The sequence below is a fragment of the Triticum urartu genome, chromosome 3A (genome assembly GCF_056163025.1).
Source record: "Triticum urartu cultivar PI428250 chromosome 3A, HENAU_Tu73, whole genome shotgun sequence".
Taxonomy (NCBI): Eukaryota; Viridiplantae; Streptophyta; class Magnoliopsida; order Poales; family Poaceae; genus Triticum; species Triticum urartu.
In genome coordinates this window covers 689,562,795-689,585,292 of record NC_141875.1, presented here as the reverse complement: position 1 = coordinate 689,585,292, position 22,498 = coordinate 689,562,795, and the positions used below count along the sequence as shown (strand labels likewise).

General features: G+C 45.8%; 1 long non-coding RNA gene across 2 annotated transcripts in view; it reads right to left on the bottom strand.

Annotated features, from left to right (window-relative positions):
* Positions 1–949: 949 nt before the first annotated feature.
* Positions 950–22,498, bottom strand: part of LOC147981660 (uncharacterized) — a 361,749-nt gene continuing 340,200 nt past the window's right edge. For both annotated transcript variants that reach the window (XR_015599935.1, XR_015599936.1), the window contains exons 3-4: positions 1,212–1,269; positions 950–1,126 (exon numbers count right to left, since the gene is read on the bottom strand). This is a non-coding gene — a long non-coding RNA (uncharacterized LOC147981660). The remainder of the gene's footprint in view (positions 1,127–1,211; positions 1,270–22,498) is intronic.

Below are 22,498 nucleotides of genomic sequence, written 5' to 3'. Positions count from 1 at the left end.
TGCAACCTTTAGGGCATGCATGTATCTTCTGCACCTCTAACCCTAGAGGGCAGACAACCTTCTTTGCTTCGTACGTACTCTCGGGCAATTCGTTGTCCTTTGGAAGCATATTCTTTATCATTACCAGCAACTTTCCAAATCCCTTGTCAGATACACCATTCTCTGTCTTCCATTGCAGCAATTCAAGTGTGGTGCCCAGCTTTTTCTTGTCACCTACACAATTCGGGTACAACAATTTTTTGTGATCCTCTAACATGCGTTGCAACTTCTTCTTCTCCAAATCACTTGCGCAGTTTCACTTTGCATCAGCAATGGCCCAACCTAGTTCATCAACGGGCTCATCCAATGCCTCTTCTTCAGCTTCTTCCCGCATTGCTGGCTCAGCTTCTTCCCGCATTATCGGCTGAACTTCTTCCCTCATTGTTGTATCATCGTATTCAGGGAACCCATGGCCAGGATAGCTGTCGTCGTCCTCTTCTTCTTCATTGTCTTCCATCATAACCCCTCTTTCTCCGTGCTTGGTCCAAACATTATAGTGGGGCATGAAACCGGACTCAAACAGGTGGACGTGAATGGTTCTTGACGTAGAGTAATTGTCACCATTCTTACAACCAGCACATGGACAAGGCATAAAACCATCCGCCCGCTTGTTTGCCTCAGCCACAAGCAGAAAAGTATGCATGCCATTAATGAACTCGGGAGAGCATCAGTCATCATACATCCATTGCCGGCTCATCTTCAATACACAACACCGAAAACACCAAATTAATACAATACATAAAGTTCGTACAACACTTAAATGCAACAAACAAATAAATCTCTAGCTAAAGCATTTAAATGCAACAACAAATGCGATCAAGATCGCAACTATGGTAACAATTGATCCAATAGCATAATGATACCAAGCCTCACTATCAATGGCATATTTTCTAATCTTTCTAAGCTTCAAGTGCATTTTCTCCATCTTGATCTTGTGATCATCGACGACATCGGCAACATGCAACTCCAATTCCATCTTCTCCCCCTCAATTCTTTTCAATTTTTCTTTCAAATACTCGTTTTCTCTTTCAACTAAATTTAACCTCTCGACAATAGGGTTGGTTGGAATTTCCGGTTCACATACCTCCTAGATAAAAATATCTATGTCAACTTGATGGGCATAATTTGTCATAAACACGAAATGCAACAAATAGTTCTAAAATATAATATACCACATCCGAATCATAACAAGGACGAGGGCCGACGGGGACGGATATCAAAACCATGGCACTATGTATAACAAACAACGTACGGGTAAGATAATTATACGAGTAACTATATATCCAATTCACACAAACATCAATTTTTTATATAAAATTTCATGAACAAGAGGCTCACCATAAGGTGGTGCCGGCAACGGGACGGTGCAGGGGATCCACGGTGGTTACGATGGAGATTTAAAAGGCACTAAATAAACCACACCTACATATGCAAACCAAGTGTTATTTTGACCTCAATTTGCATATAAATCAAATACTACCACATATAATTCCTCCCAAATTACTAAAACCCACAATTAATCACTATATAAACCAATGCAAGAGCTAATCTAGTAGTGAGAGATGAAAGGACAAAGGTGCTAACCTTTGTGATCATTTGAATGGATGGGGGCCTGCAAATCTTGACAAATCTGGGGCAAATTTTGTGATGAACTCGAGAGGAAGAAGGGAAGAACAGAGGAGAGGGAGAGGGGAAAGGGGGAAGAACAGAGTGCTGGTGGACGAAGGGTTTATATAGGACGACCTCTAGTACCAGTTCGTGGCACGAACCGGTACTAAAGGTGCTGGAGGGGCCCCACTCTGACAACATCCTGCCACCACTCTCATTAGTACCGGTTTGTGGCACGAACCGGTGCTAAAGGTTTGCCACGAACCGATACTAAAGATCTCCTCCCGCCTAGCCATTGGAACCGGCACTAATGGACACATTAGTGCCGGTTCTATTACAAACCGGGACTAATGTGTCTCACATTTGACCATTTTTCTACTAGTGACGGTAATCAACCAACCGATGCACAAAAATTGTGTAGCACCTAAATTGTGGGCTTTGATTTTTATGAGAGTAGTATGCTCCCTTTTTCCCCCTTTTATCCGGATATTATATTTATATGTATTTTTTTATAGATAAACATTTTTCATTTTTGATAAAGTTTATAGACATAATATGAACATCCACAATACCAATTAAATATCTTTAGAACGATCATGAAATATAATTCAAGAAATTTAACTTCTGGACCACATGAAAAATAGGAATAGATCGGAAGGACTTGATACAAGTCGGATGGAGATGACGCGGTCGCATTTTTTACCCGTGAATAGAAACTTAAAGATCCCCTTAATTATGAAGCGCAAATATCAAATGTTACAGAAAAATTGAGCATATCTCCTTGGCCTGACAAACTATGTTTTTCTCCCACCCTGCAAAAAAAACTATGTTTGTCCCCCTAAGCATTCTTGCTAAGGGTAATCACGAGTTCAGGACTGTAGAAGGTGAGTGCCTGCTAGTTTCATGGTTGTCGTAATTCAAATGACTTTTTTTTCAAAAAGGGGGGCTCCCCGGCCTCTGCATCAGAGTGATGCATACGGCCTTCTTATTAACCAAATAAAGCAGTGCCAACATGGTCCCAAGGTCTTGAAAAGTAAAAATAAAGCAGAGAAAGCTCACACAGAGCCATACAAGGCTAGAAACACAACCTAGCCACAAAAAGACACCACAACCGGCTGGCTAAAAATAGATAGATAGGTAAACTAATTGCCTATCCTATTACATGACCGCCATCCAAATCGGTTGAACATATCCCGAGCTACCATCTCCCAGCGGAAAGATCCAGTAACCAAATGCACCCTGGCCTCCATCGGAGTGAGTAGCGACCACGAACGGATCAGTGCCGTGGTTCGGAATATAACCTGCAAAAAATGGATACGTGATATTCTGTTAAAAACCAAATCATTTCTGCAAGTCCAGATAGTCCACAACAACGCGCCACTCCAACTCGAATGTGTCTCTCTAAGTTAGGCTCAATCCCATTAAGCCATGTCCCAAATAATACGTTGACAGAATTCGGTGGATTGATATTAAAAGCAATGTGGACCGTCCGCCAAAGGACTTTGGCCAACGGGCAATCAAAAAAGAGGTGTCTGATTGTCTCATCCCGATCACAGAAACTACACCTAGTAGGTCCTGTCCAATTACGCTTTATCAAGTTGTCCTTGGTTAAAATAACTTGTTTATGAACAAACACATAAACACTTTTATTTTCAAAGGAACTTTGACAGCCCAAACATGCTTGGATGGAGGAATGGAGTACGAATTAATAACATCAATATACATTGATTTGACTGTGAATACTCCAGACTTAGTCAGTTTCCAGCGTAATTCATCGGGTTGTTGAGAAAGTTGAACCTCCATCAGTCTCCTAACTAGACGGAGCCATTTTTCCCAACGATTGCCCGCTAGTGACCGTCAAAACTGAATATTAAGGGGGTAGATTGAAATACCAAGGCGACGAACACCTCACGTTGTCGGACAATACGGTACAAAGACGGATACTAGATGGCCAAGGGTGTATCGCCGAGCCAAGTATCCTCCCAGAAACGTGTACTAGCGCCGTTTCCAACAACAAACTTCATCCTATTAAACAAAGCTTATTTGACTTTCATCAGTCCTTTTCAGAAAGGGGAATCAGTCGGCCTGACTGTAACCTGGGATAAAGTTTTTGTCTGGAGGTACTTGCTGCGAAGGACTTGAGCCCACATAGCATCATTTTCCGATGAGAGCTTCCACAGCCACTTGCTAAGAAGGCATCTGTTCTTAACTTCTAGATTCTCAATACTAAGACCCCCTTGGTCTTTCGGTCTACAGATAATATCCCATTTAGCAAGCTGATATTTTCTTTTAAGCTCATCACCCTGCCAAAAGAAACGTGATCGATAGAAGTCCAGTCTTTTCCTAACACCAACTAGGACCACAAAGACCGATAGGAGAAACATAGGCATACTCGTGAGCACCGAATTTATCAGGATTAATCGGCCTCCGTATGACATGAGCTTACCCTTCCAGCAACTCAGTTTCTTCTCAAATCGGTCCTCTATGCACTTCCATTCTCTATTTGTCAGTCTACGATGGTGTATTGGAATACCTAGGTAAGAGAAGGGTAACTCTCCCAACTCGCACCCAAACAATTGCCTATAGGCCTCCTGTTCTTCTTTGGCTCTACGAAAACAGAACAGCTCGCTCTTATGAAAGTTAATCTTTAACCCGGTCAAATATTCAAATAGGCATAACACAAGCTTCATATTTCTCGCCTTGGCCAAGTCATGCACCATAAAGATAATTGTATCATCGGCGTACTGAAGGATGGATACACCTCCATCAACAAGATGAGGTACCAATCCACCTACTTGACCATTTTCCTTAGCCCTTCCTATCAAAATTGCTAACATATCCACCACAATGTTAAACAGGATAGGGGACATCGGATCTCCTTGTCTTAGGCCTTTATGTGTCTGGAAGTAATGACCTATATCAGCATTAACTTTAATTCCCACACTACCTTTTTGCGTAACTGATTCAACCTGTCGGCGCCAGGCTTCATCAAATCCTTCATACACAATGACTGTTGGAGGAATGGCCATTTGACCTTATCGTACGCTTTCTCGAAATCCACCTTAAAAATTACTCCATCTAATTTTTTGGAATGGATTTCATGGAGCGTTTCATGCAGGACTACCACCCCTTCAAGGATATTTCTGTCCGGCATGAAAGCAGTTTGGGATTGTTGCACCACAGAATGCACAATCTGTGTGAGCCTATTAGTCGCGACTTTGGTGAAGATTTTGAAACTAACATTGAGGAGGCAGATCGGCCTGAACTGCTCAATTCTCACCGCATCCGTTTTCTTAGGAAGTAGTGTGATAGTTCCAAAATTCAAGTGAAATAAGTGAAGCTGTCCAGAGAACATATCGTGAAACATAGGTAATAAATCCCCCTTAATAATGTGCCAGCACTTTTTATAGAACTCGACCGGGAATCCATCCGGTCCGGGCGCCTTATTGTTTTTCATCTGTGCAATAGCATCAAACACCTCCTTCTCTGGGAACGGGGCAACCAGAATATCATTGTCGGCAGCCGATAGTTGAGGCACATCCTCAGTCCTGGACTCATCGAGGGACACACAATTATCCTCCGGAGGTCCAAATAACTTCCTATAGTACTCGGTAATATATGTTTTTAGGTTATCCTGTCTTAAAATCGTGCCCTCATCTTGTTCAAGTTGGAATATTCGCTTCTTTCTATGTTTACCATTAGCAATCAAATGAAAGAATTGAGTATTAGCGTCCCCTTGGACCACTTTGCGGACTTTAGCACGCAATGCCCACTTCAATTCTTCTTCGCGGAGCAGTTCTTTCAACCTCTTTTCCGCTTCAGTTTTAACCTGGAGCTCAGCTGGCATCAAAATCGTGGATTTGGCCTTTATGTCAAGAGCCTGTATAAGAGAAAGGGGTCTATCCTTTTAAATCTTATACACACCATTGAGGTGTTTAGCCCAACCCCGTAAGAAACTTCTCAAATGCCTAATCTTATTCTGCCAACGCTCGACCGCAGTCGTACCTCCTGCTCCCCTAGCCCATTCCCTGGCAATCAGGTCCAAGAACCCCTCGCGTTCGAACCATGACATCTCAAAAGAGAAGCTGTTCTTGTTTTCCACGTGGATCGGCTCCCCTGAGTCCAGAAACAAGGGTGTGTGATCAGATATTCCCCGCGAGAGAGCTTGCACCGTAACCAGAGGGAACTTTTGTTCCCACTCCACGCTCGCGAGAACTCGATCAAGTTTTTCGTATGTTGGGTTTGGCAGAGCATTAGCCCAGGTAAACTTTCTACCAGAAAGCTCTATCTCCCTTAGATCTAGGCTTTCAATAATGGTATTGAACATAAACGACCACCTGCCGTCAAAGTTATCATTATTCTTCTCCTCTCTCCTCCTAATGATATTGAAATCACCCCCAACTAAAATTGGGAGCTGTTCTGACCCACAGATTCGAACAAGGTCCGCCAGAAACTCCGGTTTAAGCTAGGGCTGTGCGGCACCATAAACCGCCACCAAAGCCTAGTTGAAACCATCGACTTTAGACCTAACTCGAAACTTAACCGCGAAGTCGCCCATTACTACACTTCGGACTTCAAGCGAATCACATCTCACACCTAGCAAGATACCACCCGATCTTCCTCGCGGAGGGAGGCAATGCCAATCAAAATCAATACCACCTGCAAGAGAGGACAGAAACTAGGGCGCAAAGTTTTCTCTACCAGTCTCCGATAGAGCAATGAAATCTAAACGCTGCTCTAAAGATGCCTCAGCAAGAAACCTTCTTTTAGCCAAGTCCTTTAGACCTCTGCTATTCCAAAAGATTCCTTTCATATTTCGTCGTGGAATTTTTTAGTAGTCCGAATCCTAGCACTCCTACGAACTGTAGAATCGGGATAGATCTTCCGTTTCCACTTGCGCTTTGGCTTACTAGGCTCTGACGCCCGGTCCTCATAACCGAGTTGAACGAAACTGCCCTCGGCAGTCTCTAGGGGTACATCATCGTCCTCAGACTCAGGATTGGGGGGGTGCTAGATCCGCACACAAAGTATCGAGCACTCTAACCCCTAACGTATCAATCTCATCATCATTCATCGGTTTAACCGCTGCAAGATTATGGATAGTCTCTAAGGCACGCTCCGCTTCCAAATCTAACAGATCATTCACCGAATTGGAAACCTCACTATCAGTAGCACCTAGTGAAACTCCTAATTGGTTTGCATTATTTATAATCTCCTCATTAGAAAAATGCAATAAAGAATTAGATATGTTGACGGGCATACCAGAAGAGATCGCAGCCTCCTGAAGCTTGGCCGCCCTCATAGCGCACCGCTGCTGCATATCATCAACCTCCGGGAGCTCGTGGATATGAGCACTCATCCGTATCCCCGTGGAGATGGGGTCCGGGATCCCGCCAAAAGCAACGACCTCCTTCCTAGTAAAGCCTCGCGCTGAGTCCCTCAAAGGGTCAACCGAGGTTACCGGAGGAAGCGGCTGCGCGCTCCCAAGCCCCTCAGTCAAATGCCCCACGCAGGGGTCCAGATCCACAGGTACGCCAGGAGAGGGGATGGCGGGGGCCGCCTGCCCCCTGCCTCCTCCCACATCACCCGCCGGCGCCGAGTGGATCTCCGTCGGCGTCGGAGTCGCGGTCCTCCTGGCCATCGAAGATGAAGGAGGAGCCAAGGCACCCTGCCCCAGCCCCCCTCCCTAGCGCTGCTGCTGATGCGGTTATCGCCTCCACAACCGGAGTAGCAAGAGCCGAAGCCTCCTGCCTCGACCTCACTCCACCAGCGCTGACCGACCCCAGCGTGACCGACGTCACCGGCGTCGGCCTATGGAGAGGAGAAGTCAAGGCCTCCTGGCCCGAACCCCCTCCCCCCAGCACCAACTCCGACGCAGCCATCTACGCCGGAGCCTCGACCAAAGGAGGAGGAAGGGAAAGAGAAGCCATCTCAGGCACCCCCACCCTAACTCCATCCACAGTCCTCGCCGATGAGGCACTCTCCAGGCGTCCAGGCACAGATCCGCCAGCCCCCTCAAACTCCAACAGAGGAAGCGTGCGCTCAAACATATCATCAGATTCTACCCGGTCACTCCAGAGTCTGGGAGGTGCTGATGCTGGCTCAAAGGACCCAAACCGCAACGAGGTCATAGGCACCGGTGGCAATGCTGCCGGCTCAACCCCGCTCCTGTTCCCGGGTGAAGCCGCATCTAGGCGAGATCCAAAAGACCCTTCACGTGTCTCAGGCGGTGTCCCATTGGCTCCCGCACTGCCGTCACCCTCATGCATATCAACATCATTCCCATTAACCACATCAGCAAACAGTTCAGTGTCCTCAAACTCGATCTCTAGCGGGAACACCTCTCCCCCATAAGCCCAGTTTACCACATCAGGCATGAACTCAATATCTAGGACACTCACTAAAATCCGGGCCACCCCATGAGCCCGGGTAAAAGCCATGTCCACTCTCTCCGTCTTCCCAACCATAATACCCATATTGGCCACAACTCGAGCATCCTGCAAAGGCTTAGATGGAGCCCCTGAAAACAGCAACCAAACCTCCGTAAGCGGCTTTCCCTTAGGCTCCACCTTCTTCCACTCATGAAACTCTAGAATGCACTTTGTGCCAGGAACTCTACACAAGCCAAAGCTCAGCAATCTCTACAAATCATCCGCCATGGGAAAATCAACCTTAAAAACATTGTTCTCGAGAAGAACCAACTCCCAGCTCCAGAATCAGCTGCAAGTGGTCTATATTGTATGTGATGCTGGACATAGGGTTTTGTTTGCTTTAGTGTTATGTGTAGGACTCCTCCACTCCACCAAAATCATCTCCATTTCACCAAATCCACTTTGGAGAGGTTCATTCCAAGAGTTGCAGCGCCACCATAAAGCACTTTATCATGATTGGTTTCCAACTAGCTCCATCTTCGAGAATGGAAAACTTTGGTGGGAAAGGTCTATTTGGGGCTGCGTGACGTGGGAAAATAAAACAATGGGTATCCACTTACCGGTGACAGTGGTGGTAATTTATCCCCAATTCCACAAGAATTTTATAAGAGTTTTTGAAGCACCTCGTGAAGAACTTCAAAAAAAAGTGTCGAACCTCATATTCTAGTTTCTTTTGTGGAGCGGGACATGATGGAGCTATCTTGTTTGGCTTGCATCTTTTAGAGTGGGGCTGAATTTTAGGGAGCAGAGCAATCCCAGACAATCACAAGCAGTCCCAAACGAACATGTGGTGTCTGTCGATCCGTCTATTCAGTTCCGTGCGTGTATTGATCTTATTTGTGATTAATGATACATGTGGTTACAAAAAAAAGATTATCTTCCCCTATTCGCATAGGCAGGTACACACAATCCCCGTGCCATGCGCCCATTGGCCAGCGAATCGACTCTTAGAAATCGCGACTGAAAATAAGTGTCTTAACATTAGTACAACTCAGTACTAAAGTTTTACTAAACTCGAGACATTTATTTTGGCATGGAGGGAGTAGCTTAATTACCATTAACGAGAATAAAGATATGTAAAAGGCAACTAAAATTTACAGTAACCAGAAACATGCATATTGCATATAAAATTTAAAGCATTCCTAGAAAATTGTTAGACAGCATGCAAATCTTGAGGACTATTACATCAACCATCCTTCTTCCCTTGCTCCCTTTCTCTTCAAAATTCTGACAGACTACCTATGTCATGTGGTTCAATGCCTCCCTCTCCCTCCTCCTCCACCTCCCACTCTCTAGTCACCTTCCATCAAACAGCGGCCGATGCATAAGAGTATCTCTAGCATACCCCTTAAATGTTGACCCTTAAAAACGCGTATAAGGTGCGCTGTAAACCGGTTTTATGGTGCGAAATTGCCCGGGGTAGAGCAGACCCGTAAGTAAAACTGTATCCCACTATAGCCCTTTTTTCCCTTTTACTCCCATCCTGGCAGAGTCCGTCTCCGGTCACAGCGTGCCTCGCCACGGCGCCGCCCGCCCCGACCGCACACTCCCTGGCGCGCCTGCCCATTCCCGATTGAGCCTGACACTGCCGGCCGCCGCGCACGCGCTCCCCTGCGTGGCCACACGGGCTCCCCCCTCATCCCAATCGTGGCCACGTGAGCTCGCCCCCCCCCCCCCCCCCCGCCCTTGTTTGGCGCCGCCCAGCCCTGATTCGGGCCACCGGTGGCCTCCTCCACCCTGCCCGTGGACGGCCTCGCCTCGGAAGTGGAGGTCGAGCCGGTCACAATTCGGACTAACGCGGCAAATTCTGGCGTGCGGCGATGGATTCCAGTGAGTTCCGGGTAGATTCCGGCATGTTCCGTGGCGGCGTGTCTGCTCCGACGAGGTTTGACCGATTTACGGGCTAAACTGTATACTGCCTTCGAAACTGTACATATGAGGTTCTCACGGATGGATTTTCAGTGCCCTTTAAAAAGTTTAAGTGCCGAACGAGTTTTACGAGATCTGCTAGGCGCCGTTTTTTCATCCGAAACTGTAAACACCTCTTTTTTTATGCGTTTGGCCACTTTAAAAGGTCTGCTAGAGATGCTCTAAGGGGTGGACAAATGCTCGGCTGTGACAACGAGCTTCCACCGCTCATAGTCTGGGAAACACGAAGCAACACAAAATGAGTAGGATATTCCTATGAGAGATCAATGCTCATGTAGACAGAACACATATTTTATAATTCAAATACGATGACGCACAATTTTGTCAAATGTGTTACTATCTACAAAATCAAACTTAATGATTCCAATAGTATATGAAAACATATTTTATGATCGATCTAGTAAAATTATTTAGTGTTCTAGATACTGAGATTTTTTTTCTAAGCTTGCTCAAAATTAGTGAGGTTTGACTTGGGCCAAAAGTAGAAATGCAAATAATGTGGTACAGAGAGAGAGAGAGAGTAAAAACGATCAGATAGAGCACCCCCTCAGCGACCGGATAGATTGCGTGGCACAGCAGTGATGCTCAGAAGTCGAAACACAACCTGCAGCGCTGCATTGGATCAAACAGCTTGTAGGCATCGTGAGAATGTGTTGTGTATGCTGAAGTGCCAGTGTTGGAAGTGGGGGCCGCTGTCAAGAAGCTGCTGGTGGGTGGCACAACGGTCAGATCAATGTCGCGCACAGCTGATGCTCCTGCGCCTATGTGACTGATGCTCCGTAAGTCCACATGAGCACCAACGATCGGACCAACTGCCAGGATGTGCGGGGAGCAGCTGTGAGGTAGGCCGACTCGCTCGTCAAGCAATAGAGCATTAAGGTCGCAGACAGCTAGGGTGTCGGTCTGTTGCCGCAGATGCTTCTCAAGCTGCTCGTACTCGTTGTGACCTACCGTGACCTCTCGGTGATGGCGACTGCATAGCTTAAACCCAGGGTGTGCAAAATGTTTCTGATGTCACCTATTCTCATCTATTCTTGAATTTTCTAATTCTTGTGTTTTCTCTCATGCTCTCTTTGATCTATTTATTTTATTTTATTTGATATGGTTAGTTAGCGTTCTAACACTACCCCTCTGTTCCCCTGATCTATTTATGTGTCTACCACATTTTTTATGCAGTAAGGTAGTGCAACCAACACGCTGAAATGGCATGGGACAACGGAGCTATTCTGTTGCAGACATATTGGCATATATATCATGACATAACCTTTTTCCCTTGAGTGAAGTTGGTGTTGTACATATGTAAGAAAAGCATTGTGCACACAGTTAGAGGTTGGTGGTCTAGCACTCTTAACTTTATAACTATTTTGCATAGCTGTGCAGTTTTTCACATAATACAACATATTAGCTAGCCACCAAACAAATGACTGAAATAATGGCACATGGATCTAAAATAAGTAGCTATGACAAAACCATCTTTATTGATGTGTATTTATTTCCCTAGATTGGTAATAAAGTGTGCCATTGTGGAGATGGAGGAAGATGAGGGTATCAGAGAGTGTTTAAAGAATTAAATTTGAAAACAATAATTAGTGAAAACTCAAGAATTGACATGCATACTTAATCTCTGTTGTGACAAAGAGGAACACTATCACCAGGAGCAAAGCTGGATATATTCTAGTTGACGCACACGACCATCCTCCTCTGACCTTGGCCGAGTACCACCTCAAGCGATTGCCGGGGACCATATGAGGAGCCACTCGCCACCTCACCACAATCCCGACAACTGTTCCCCATGTTAGAATAAATCCGAAGGATACCGTTGATCACTCGAGGACCAAGCAATCACACGAGCACGACACCGAGATTTGTTAACGAGGTTCACCAATATGGCTACATCCCCGGGGCCTGACTACGGGCGCTCCTCCCCGTGACACCGCTACAATACCGCACCCGGTCGCCCTGGACGCCGGCACATGCCGCCGGCTTCTCCCGCGTTCTGATGCTACTATGTTGGCATAGGTTACATCGTGTGTCTAGCCCCGCTATATATGAGAGGCCTACTATACAGGTGTCCTACTAGGACACGACTCCATATCCTATCTAAACACAATACAACTCAGAGTCCAACTGTAATCTACCTTGTACACAATATTCGACACAACTCTAACAAACTCCACCTTGGCGAATATTCTTCACCACCTTGAATTCGTCAATGCGTCAAACTTCCATGTACATTAGACTTGAGCTTATCCCATGAGTACCGCTGCTACTCCAAAGACTCCATATGACTCCACCCGCAACTTGTAGTCCCTCCTTTTCTTGACCACAGTCAACACTTGAGCAAAATTAAGTTCCTTGTTACTCTAGTTTGTGCTCCCAACTTCCAGAGTATCAGTCCAACACCATCACACACTGATCACTGATCTGCGTGAAAATGAACAACTCACATATTGAGTGTCGCACATAAGAGTTACCTGAACTCAACATCACCGCTCCTTTCTTGACCGCCTGTCTGAAACTTGAAGGAATTTCACCATTGCTTGTAGTCATCCCAAGTCAAATTCACAGTTGTCTCACCACATGTATGACCACCAGAGCCCTGGCCCGTCTCCATGTCCCGTGCATACCGCACGCCTCGCCGCTATTACTGCGTCAAGCCTCCGCTGACCTGGTCGAGTCTCAAGGGCCGCGAACCCACACCACTCAACCCCCACTGCAGAGTATCACCGATCATCGCCGACCGGTGACGAGTTTCACGCTTCCATCAGACCACTGGGCTCTAGTCCGAACTGCGTGCCACTCGCTTTTCCCCCTTGCTGAATAGGCTTTGATTCCTTGGATCATTACATCGCAGCCCCTCAATCCAGCTCCACCTTCAACATGACTCCATGGTAGATGATCAGTCCACCCCGCGCCCCGTCGACTTCAAGCTCTCATGTGCACCGTCTTGAATCGATCCTGCGCCATAGTCTTGTCGAAGCCACACAAGCCTCGGGCCTGTGCCGCGTGTTTCCATGCCCAGAAGTCGGTCACCATCGGCATCACGCTTCTATGTCGTCGTCGCCGCTCCCACCACCGTCTTCTGTACCAACCGACTTGCGTCGATCCATCAGACTGTCCAGTCCGACCCAGCCGAACTTGTTCGACTGCATGACACGCTCGAGGCTCCCAAATCGTCTTCCAAGAATTTCCGTCCATCCCGTGATTATTCCTTCTCAGCTGACCTGACTTCCTGCAACGCCTTCAAGCATCCCTATTGCACCAACAAAATTTTCATCCTTGTCTGTCACAACCCAAGGTTTCCTGTCCCGTTGAACTTCTTCACCTCAAACCAGGTACCCATTGGTGCCATGGTTCTTTGTATAGCTGACCGTGTGAAAAATATCCTTAGCTCAATCCCTGATGCTAGCTATTGCTTTGCCCGTGCCCATGCTCTTCTGGTGTATTACCACGTAATTTTCTTCACCAATTTGATTTGATCCTGCCTCTCTATGTCACACGAGGACTCGGTCCTCTTTTTATCCAAAATGGATCTCACCTCTCCTGTGTTGCACATCATATCAGCACTACACAAGGGCCTAGCCCATCAAGCACGCACACAACTAACCACTAGGGCCAGCTTGGCACGTCCTAGGCCCATGCCCACAAGCCGTGTTGGCTTCGGTTCGCCCGCCTGCAGCCGTGCGCACCTAGGGCAGCTGCCCACACACGGGGCTTCCGCAGCTCCCATCGATGGAATCAACCGACCTGCTGCTTGCCTGCCCGTGCGGTGCACCGTCCCTTCATGCACGCGCTCCTGTACGCTCGCCCGATCAATCCGATCGCCACACGTCTCTACTGCCGCAACGCGCGTAACCTTCCGCTGATCCAATCTCGTCGAGAACCACACCGGCCACCGCAGCCAGCTGCATCTCAAACTCGATACTTCCTCTAGATCAACATGAGTCGCCTTGATCTCAAACCTTGCTCTGATACCACTTGTTAGAATAAATCCGAAGGATACCGTTGATCATTCGAGGACCAAGCAATCACACGAGCACGACACCAAGATTTGTTAATGAGGTTCACCAATATGGCTACATCCCCAGGGCCTGACTATGGGTGCTCCTCCCCGTGACACCGCTATAATACCGCACCCGGTCGCCCTGGACGCCGGCACATGCCGCCGGCTTCCCCCGCGTTCCGGTGCTACTATGTTGGCATAGGTTACATCGTGTGTCTAGCCCTGCTATATATTAGAGGCCTACGATACAGGTGTCCTACTAGGACACGACTCCATATCCTATCTAAACACAATACAACTCAGAGTCCAACTGTAATCTACCTTGTACACAATATTGGACACAACTCTAACACCCCACATAAAGGCACACAAAGGATTCATCTATATACTCCCCCACATTCTTGGAAGAACCAGCAAGAATGCGCAAGCTCTCCGGCTCTCCCTGACTTTGTGGCCTCGCCGGAGCTCACCACAATCACAAGGATGGAGTGGCGGACTTTATTCCTCTGCACCGCACCACACCCTCCTCTGCATGAGATGCGCCACCAGGACACACCTAAGCCCACATACAACTCTCTCCCTACTCTCCACCAGTGCAGCATTCCAGCACTCCATCGTCTAGCCTACCTCTGGCCGCCCAGAACAAGGTTTTTCTTTATTTCGAATTTTTTCCAGCAGGGGGCGGAATATCCGGTTTTACCCCAGAACAGCCGACGGAGGTAAGGGACATCGAAAGGTTCAGCCCTCTTCTCAAGCCGACTATTTTTTCTCCAAGATTTACTATAGAAAGTGAGAGGATTTGAGAGAATTCAGAACAACAACTGCGATAATGTTTTGCCGTGCTAAGTCATTCCTATGTTATCGTTCGGTAATGTGTGAGATTATATTGTTTGGTTATCCTGAGATCCGCTTTGTAAGGGGGTTTCCTCATTATCTTGTACCGTTCGGCTGTGTAATTTGATTTGTGCTTTATTTATAAAGTGGGGCGATAGCTTGTTGCGAGAGCAACAAATGTGATAACACAGGGATTGTACATTTTGATTTTGGAGGTGGCTTGGAGAGACATACTCCCTCCGTTCCAAAATAGATGACCCAACTTTGTACTAAAGTTAGTACAAAATTGAGTCATCTATTTTGGAACGGAGGGAGTATATACTAACCCAGAGACAACCATAAGATGAGTAGTGCCATGGGAGGCTCTTGATTTCCCATGAGTAGTGCCATGGGAGGCTCTTGATTTCCCAGCAGTAGTGCCATGAAAAGCTGCCTTTACAGGTTGGAGGGAATTGTTTGGTTGCCTAGATCGTAACTGAACTATGTAGGGGACTCAGGTGGGGGAAGGGGAATTTTTGGGTAACTAGTCACTGTGGTTGTAAGTTGGGTTGGAGGAAGCGTTATGCCGTGGCTACGGGGCTGTTGTGGAGGAGGTGCGGAGCCAACAATGTACATGTCGTCCCGCTTCCTTCCTCAATCCCCATGCCATGCGCCCAGATTGACCTATATCGTATTGTTCATCGCCTCCCTCTCCCTCCTCTCGTTGCTCCTTTCCTCACCATCTAGTCATCTTCTCCCATCAAAGAGCGGCCAAGGCGTAAGAGGTGGTGAGCAAAATGGGCGTAAGAGGTGGTGAGCAAAACGCTCGCATTCGACAAGGAGCTTACACCGCTCGGGTCCCATGATCTGGGAAACAAAAATCAAGGCAAAATGAGTGGAATATTTCTATGGAAAACCAATGCTCAAGTACATTGAAGACGTATCATTTATTTTAGATATGATGATGCACATTACCATTTACCGCAAAGCAAAAAAAAATGATCATGCACAATTTTGTCCAATGTCAAAATTCTCTATATTTCACAAAATCCATAGAAATATTTGTCAATATCTACAACATACAACATCAATATGTAATATATTTAAGACCTGTATAATAAAATTAATTTCATGTTCTAAATACAGACATTATTGCTATAGGTTTTTGCTCAAATTCAAACATGTTTGACTTAGGACAAAATAGAAATTTTTAAACATGCTACAGAGAGAGTAGCATGATCAGATGGAGCACCCCTCAGCAACTGGAGAGATTGCACGGCACACCATGATGCTCAGAAGTAAGAACACAATCAAGACCAATAACTTATGGCTACCGGTGGCGATGTAGCATTTGATCGAATAGCTTGTGGGCGCCGTGGGAATGTGTCGTGGATGCTGAAGCGGTCAAGAACCTCGTGGGCGGCACAATGGGCAGATCTATGCCGCAAGCAGCTGAAGCTCCTGTGCTTGTGTGACTGATGCTCCCTAAGTCTATCCTGCCACCACTGTTCGAATCACCTGCCGGGATGTGTGGGGAGCAGTAGTAAGGTAGGCTGACTCGCTGGTCCAGCAGCAGAGCATGAAGGCCGCTGCCAGAGGGAGTGTCAATGTGTTTCTTTTTTGTCGCCACTGCCGACTTGAACATTGTCCAGAACATCATCCGACTAGACCTAAGAGCAATACCTATCAGATGGCTAGTGGCAGGCTGGCAGCACGGTTTGGCCTCTCAAAATGATTCTACAATGTCTGTAGATCCTGCTGAAGTGAAGGTGCCGAAAGAACCGGCTGATCGAGAGAAAGGAAGCTTCTACGTCCCACACTTCTCAAGATCAACTTGGTCACTTTGGTCCTACATCATCCACAATGTACAAATGTTTCTGATGACTCCTACTCCTACCTATTTTTGCATCTTGATCATTCTTCTCTTGCGCTCTCTTTGATGTATTCATCTTGCTAACGCCTATTTGATGCAGTAAGTTAGTGCTACCAAGGGCGTCCCTCTGATCTGTTTATAAGACTACCACCTATTTGATGCAGTAATTTAGTTCTACCAACACTCACCCCCTGATCGATTTATGTGCCTGCTATGCTACCACCTATTAGATGCAGTAAGTTAGTGCAACCAACAAACTGAAATGGCGTGGGACAGTGGAGCTATTCTGTTGCAGACGTATTGGTAATGGTATATACCGTGACAGAACTTTTTTTTTCCGTGAGTGAAGGTTGGTGTGGTATATATTTAAGAAAAGCATTTTGGTCACAATTAGAGGTTGGTGGTGTTGTACTGTTCACTCTATGACTATTTTGCATCTGTCGTGCTCGTGCACAGTTTTTAACTTAAGACTACAAATTGAAAACTGAAACACTTATGAAACACCAATCTGACCGTGCACACAGATTATAGCTGAGAAATATGCAGGAGAAAACATCATCCCTAAAATAGCATGGCTCGAAATAAACATCCCAAAATGCTACAACGGCGGATAAACCGATTTAAAACAACTGAGGTGTGTGCGCTCTCTTTCAAGATGACAGGGTGGCCACATTGCATGGAGAAGGTGGGTGAAGCCAAGACGCGCGGTGATGTGGAGCGGTCAGTGCGCCGACCTCGGCGACCCCATGCCTCCCGGCCGATCGGCAACTGAACATGGAGAAAAGACACGCAGCAGACCGCTGTCTGCTGCCTCCCCCATGGGCTGCCCGACTCACCATATGCCTACCGGTGTTCGTGGACAACAAGCAGTACTTGGTGGTGCACCGGCACCGGTCGCCCAATAGGATACTAGTGATTGACGTTGCGAGCGAGGCACACTGCACATACCGCCTCCCCTATCAGCATACGACGAGTCAGGCCATGGCGGAGCACGCCTTGGAGATGCATGAACTGCTTTGGATCGTCGTGCGTGACAAAAGAGAGCTCGATTTCTGGATCACGCCGTCATTGGGTCCACACCTTCATGACCAGGACGATGATAGACTGCCTCATTGGGAACTACGGTACAACTTTTACATCGACGACATGGACATTCATTAGATAAACAAACGCAACCAGCCGAGTGCCGCCTGGTTTAACGAGGGCGAGATGATGTTGTGCTACAGGCTCGGCAACCATCTATAAAAGTACGACACCAACAAAAACAAGAATAAGAAGCGAGACGATGGGGTGACAGACCCACTGATTATGGAGGCACTAGCCCTCCGGAAAGGTGTCATTTTTGCCAATTTGCGAGGCCTAAAGCGAGTGACGATGGAGACTGATTGCCTGGCTTTGGTGAATTTGTGGAATTCTCGTCATGCAGAACGATCAGATGTGGCACATATCCTTGATGAAATTGGAGAGCTCTCTTTAGATTTTGATTTTTTTTATAATTCAACATGTATTAAGGACAGCCAATGTGTCGGCCCATTTGTCTGCAAAGCGAGCTTGCACACTTCTAGTTACTGACAGTTGTCTGAACTCGCCCCCCTCATTCTTGGTGAGCAGCCTGCTGGCAGACTGCCCCAAGAATGTTTTTGTTGAATAAAAGCTCTCAGATATTTCCCTCAAAAAATACCATGGAAAGTATACGGTGGTTACCGTCCCAGCCTACTCTCGCCTCATCTTGCCTTTCACTTGGAGTCCGAGTCCTCCATTCAACACCAAAACTCAATCCTCAAAAAAGAAAAACACACCAAAACTCATGACAACACTATGAACACGCCTTGTTACATGTTGTGCGATGCCAAAACCCATCGAAATAACACCACTTTACGTGCTCACCCAATGGCACCGATGGCACAGAGGACAGTCGTGTTATCAAAAGGGTTCGTGGGCCAACACGGTAATCCAACCGACGAACAAAAATTGTGTACTTAATTTTGGGATTTGATTTTTATGAGAATACTATTCACCCTTTTTTCCTTCTTATCAGGATTTTATATTTTAAAGTATTTTTATAGATAAACATACCCTTCTTCACGTAAGTGAAGGCTTTATATATAAGAAAAGCATTAAGCACACAAGTAAAGGTTGGTGGTCTTGTACACCTTAATTTTAAATTATTCTTCTTGTGCAGTTGTTGGCGCATACAGTTGAGAAACTAAATTAGCTACCGGCGAGATGATTGACAAGACCGAAGAAGTGGTTGATACATAAATGTAACCCAAAGCCATCAGGGTTTTTTTTTTTGCGGGGCAAATCCATCAGGGTTGATGATTATTTGTTTTCGTTAGTTGGAAACTAGTGTGTTGTTAAGGAGAAAAACTCCAAACCAATTCCTCTGAGCCAGAAAATGATCAAATCAATTCTTTACTATCACCAAAGAATAAAATGTAATTCTTAGGTCAAGCACACTCGTGGGACTTACATGCGCATATGGACCCCAAAAATGCATAAAGTTGATCCAAATCACTTCATAAAAAATTTGATGGTGTGAAGTCAAGGTGAAGGTTGGTGTCGTAACCATAATAAAAATATTTTGCACACTTGAACTCGATCCTTTACTCATGAATGGACATCTCTCCTTGAGTCAGATCATAGAACTCTTCCCTTTTACGCTCCATTTGCTCACCGTGAATATATTACCCTCGGAAATCATGACGGAACAAACTCCTGCCAAGTCACTACGTGACCAACATGTTGTATTGCAACAAAGTTCTCCCACCATTCACTAGCAGCACCTTCGAGAAATTATGCCATTCACATTTTTGCGACGTACTAGGACTATTTCAACCACTGACAAGGTGGTTGAGAAATTGGAAGTCAATCACCGATGGTGTTCAAACATCGCGGAAACGGTCACCTTAGTGCTAAAACTTATGGCATATATTGAACTGGTGCAACAACTTGGCTCGGCCATATAAATACGATACTTTACCGTCCATAGACGTTAAGTACGCTAACGTTGCACCGTATTTCCATCTATAACAGCCTACTAGCCTACTTGGTAAAGGGTGGGTCCCACTCCAACGTGTCAGTAAAGAGTACAAATAAATCGTAGTTTACTATGTGGGTCCCAGCTGTTATAGTGTACTATAGGAATCAATCCTTCACATTTCAAAGGAAAAAAAAACATTAGCCTACACTTAATGGAAAAATTCCTATGCATGTATGTCATCTCACTTTCTATGATTTTCATATTCCTACACTATCTCTAACCTATGAACCAAAGTAGGCCTAAGTGTAAAAATTGGTTTGCTCAGGATCGGAACCTGAGACCTACGGCAAACAAAACTCGCATGGCTAAGAGTCCCACCGGACAGAGTGCAGCCCATTTTACAATGTTACAATTATGTTAGAACTTTGCACAAGATATGTAAATTGTAATCTTGTGTTATGAATAATAAATATAAAAAGATAATTTGGTTATAAAAACATTCATTATTAATTGTAAAAGTATCCTTATAATATAATTATGAGTTACTCAAATGTTCATCTAACACTTTTCATACTTAATAAAAATATTAAGGTATTTTTATATATATTTAAATAAATGCTCAATATGACTTTATAATAAAATATTCATAGTTTAAGAAATTTTCATAGTTTCAATAAAATATTCATGGAACTAAACTAGTGTTCATTCGTTCACTGACAGGTGAGGCCACAATGTGCCACGTAGGAATAGTACACTGTAGCAGACGGAAAAACGGTGCCACATCAGCTCAGCTGACTTCTATGGACGACATTTCCACCGCATTTGCATGCAGCCAAGTTGTTGCACCTGTTCAATGTATATATACCGCAAGTTTTAGCACTAAAGTGACCATTTCCGTCTAGTTTCAGCACCAGTGGAGTAATTGGACTATACTCCCTCTGTAACATTTAAGACGTTTTAAGAGTCCATGAATGGGTATCGAACATGCAAACTATCTTCAAAATTTTATCAAGAATTTACATAACCTGCCATCGAAACTTCTGCTTTCTCCCCCAGCCTACTACAAAGTACAAGGCGGACATATGGTTGTTTCCTGGAACGTCTTATGGTAGATATTTGCTTTACTATTTGACCGGTCCAAGTGCATCAGCCATCCATAGATCCTCTGCGTGCATGATCGGACCAACTGGCACCACAGACGTGGTGTCAATACACTCGTCGGTGACAGAAAGCTTTCAATCACCTTGGGTTTGTCCCGAGACAACTCGTTCAACCAGTGCTTCTGATGTCTCATACTCCCATGATTTCTCATCTCTTTCCTATTCTTCTCTAACTTTTATATCTGTTTATGTGACTACCACCTATTGAATGAAATAAGCTATTTAGTGCTACCAACAGTTAAAATATAGTAAGGTGAGCTATTATTTTGAAGATAAAGTGGTACATATGAAAAGAGAACCTTGTTCACATAAGTGAAGGTTGGTGTATAAGAAAGTAGTATGCAAAAAGTAGAGGTTGGTTGTATATAATCCTTACTTCTTAATTATTGTCCATGTGTGGTGCATGTTTTGCGACAATGATATACAATTAAAGAACTAAATTAGCGACTAATGAGATGGTTAAGAGAATGAAAAAAAGGACAGATGCAAAATAGCTACGTCATAACCATCATCATTTATAATTATTTGCTTTCTGAGTCCGCACCGAAGACTTCTTTTTCTAAAACTCCCCATGTCATCTCTTTAAAGAGGAGAATGTGGATCAAACATGCAGACAATCTTCCAAACTTAATCACAAGTGACACAATAATTACTTTCATGATTTTGTGATAGAACTTCTTTGTTTCTAAGAAGACATTACTCCTATGTTTGCAGTTGCTGGCTCATGTTAGCCATTAGATTCAGACAAAAGGAGGACTCATATTAATTTTTGGGAACTGTGTGTAGAGAGACAAGTTATGGGCTGTGCAATCGCGATATATTGATCGCTGCACCAGGCACGTATATATAAGTACAGAGGGGGCCACATCCTCAACTATACAGAGGAAACAGGAGTCGGCCCTATACACATACACAATATACTCAACCCCCCCCCCCCCCCCCCCCCCGGCAGTCGAAGCGGAGCCAGTGACGCAGAGACTGGAACGAAACTCCTCGAAGGGGGAAGTCAGCAGTCCCTTCGTCATCACATCGGCGAACTGTTGTGCCGTCGGAACATGGAGAACCCGAATACATCCAAGGGCCACATGCTCGCGCACAAAGTGAATATCCAGCTCAATGTGCTTCGTCCGGCGATGATGAACGGGGTTGGTGGAGAGGTACACCGCAGAAACATTGTCGCAGTAGACAACCGTAGCCTGGGAGACGTCGTGATGCAGCTCCTGAAGTAACTATCGTAGCCAGGTGCACTCAGCAACAGCGTTAGCCACGACTCGGTACTCAGCCTCCGCGCTGGAGCGCAAAACCGTGGGTTGTCGCTTGGACGACCACGAGACGAGGGAAGGACCGAGGTAGACGCAGTAGCCAGAGGTTGACCGACGAGTGTTTGGGCAGCCAACCCAGTCCGTGTCAGAGTAGGCCATCATCTCCAGAGAGGTGGACGCCGTGAGGGTGAGCCCGAGGGTCATCGTGCCGCTAATGTAACGGAGGATCCACTTCACGAGAGTCCAATGGGAGTCACGAGGGGCGTGCATGTGGAGACACACCTGCTGAACATCATACTGAAGATCCGGTCTGGTGAGAGTCAGATACTGAAGAGCACCGATGATGGACCGGTAGAAAGGAGCATCCGACGCTGGCGAGCCCTCAAGAGCGGAAACC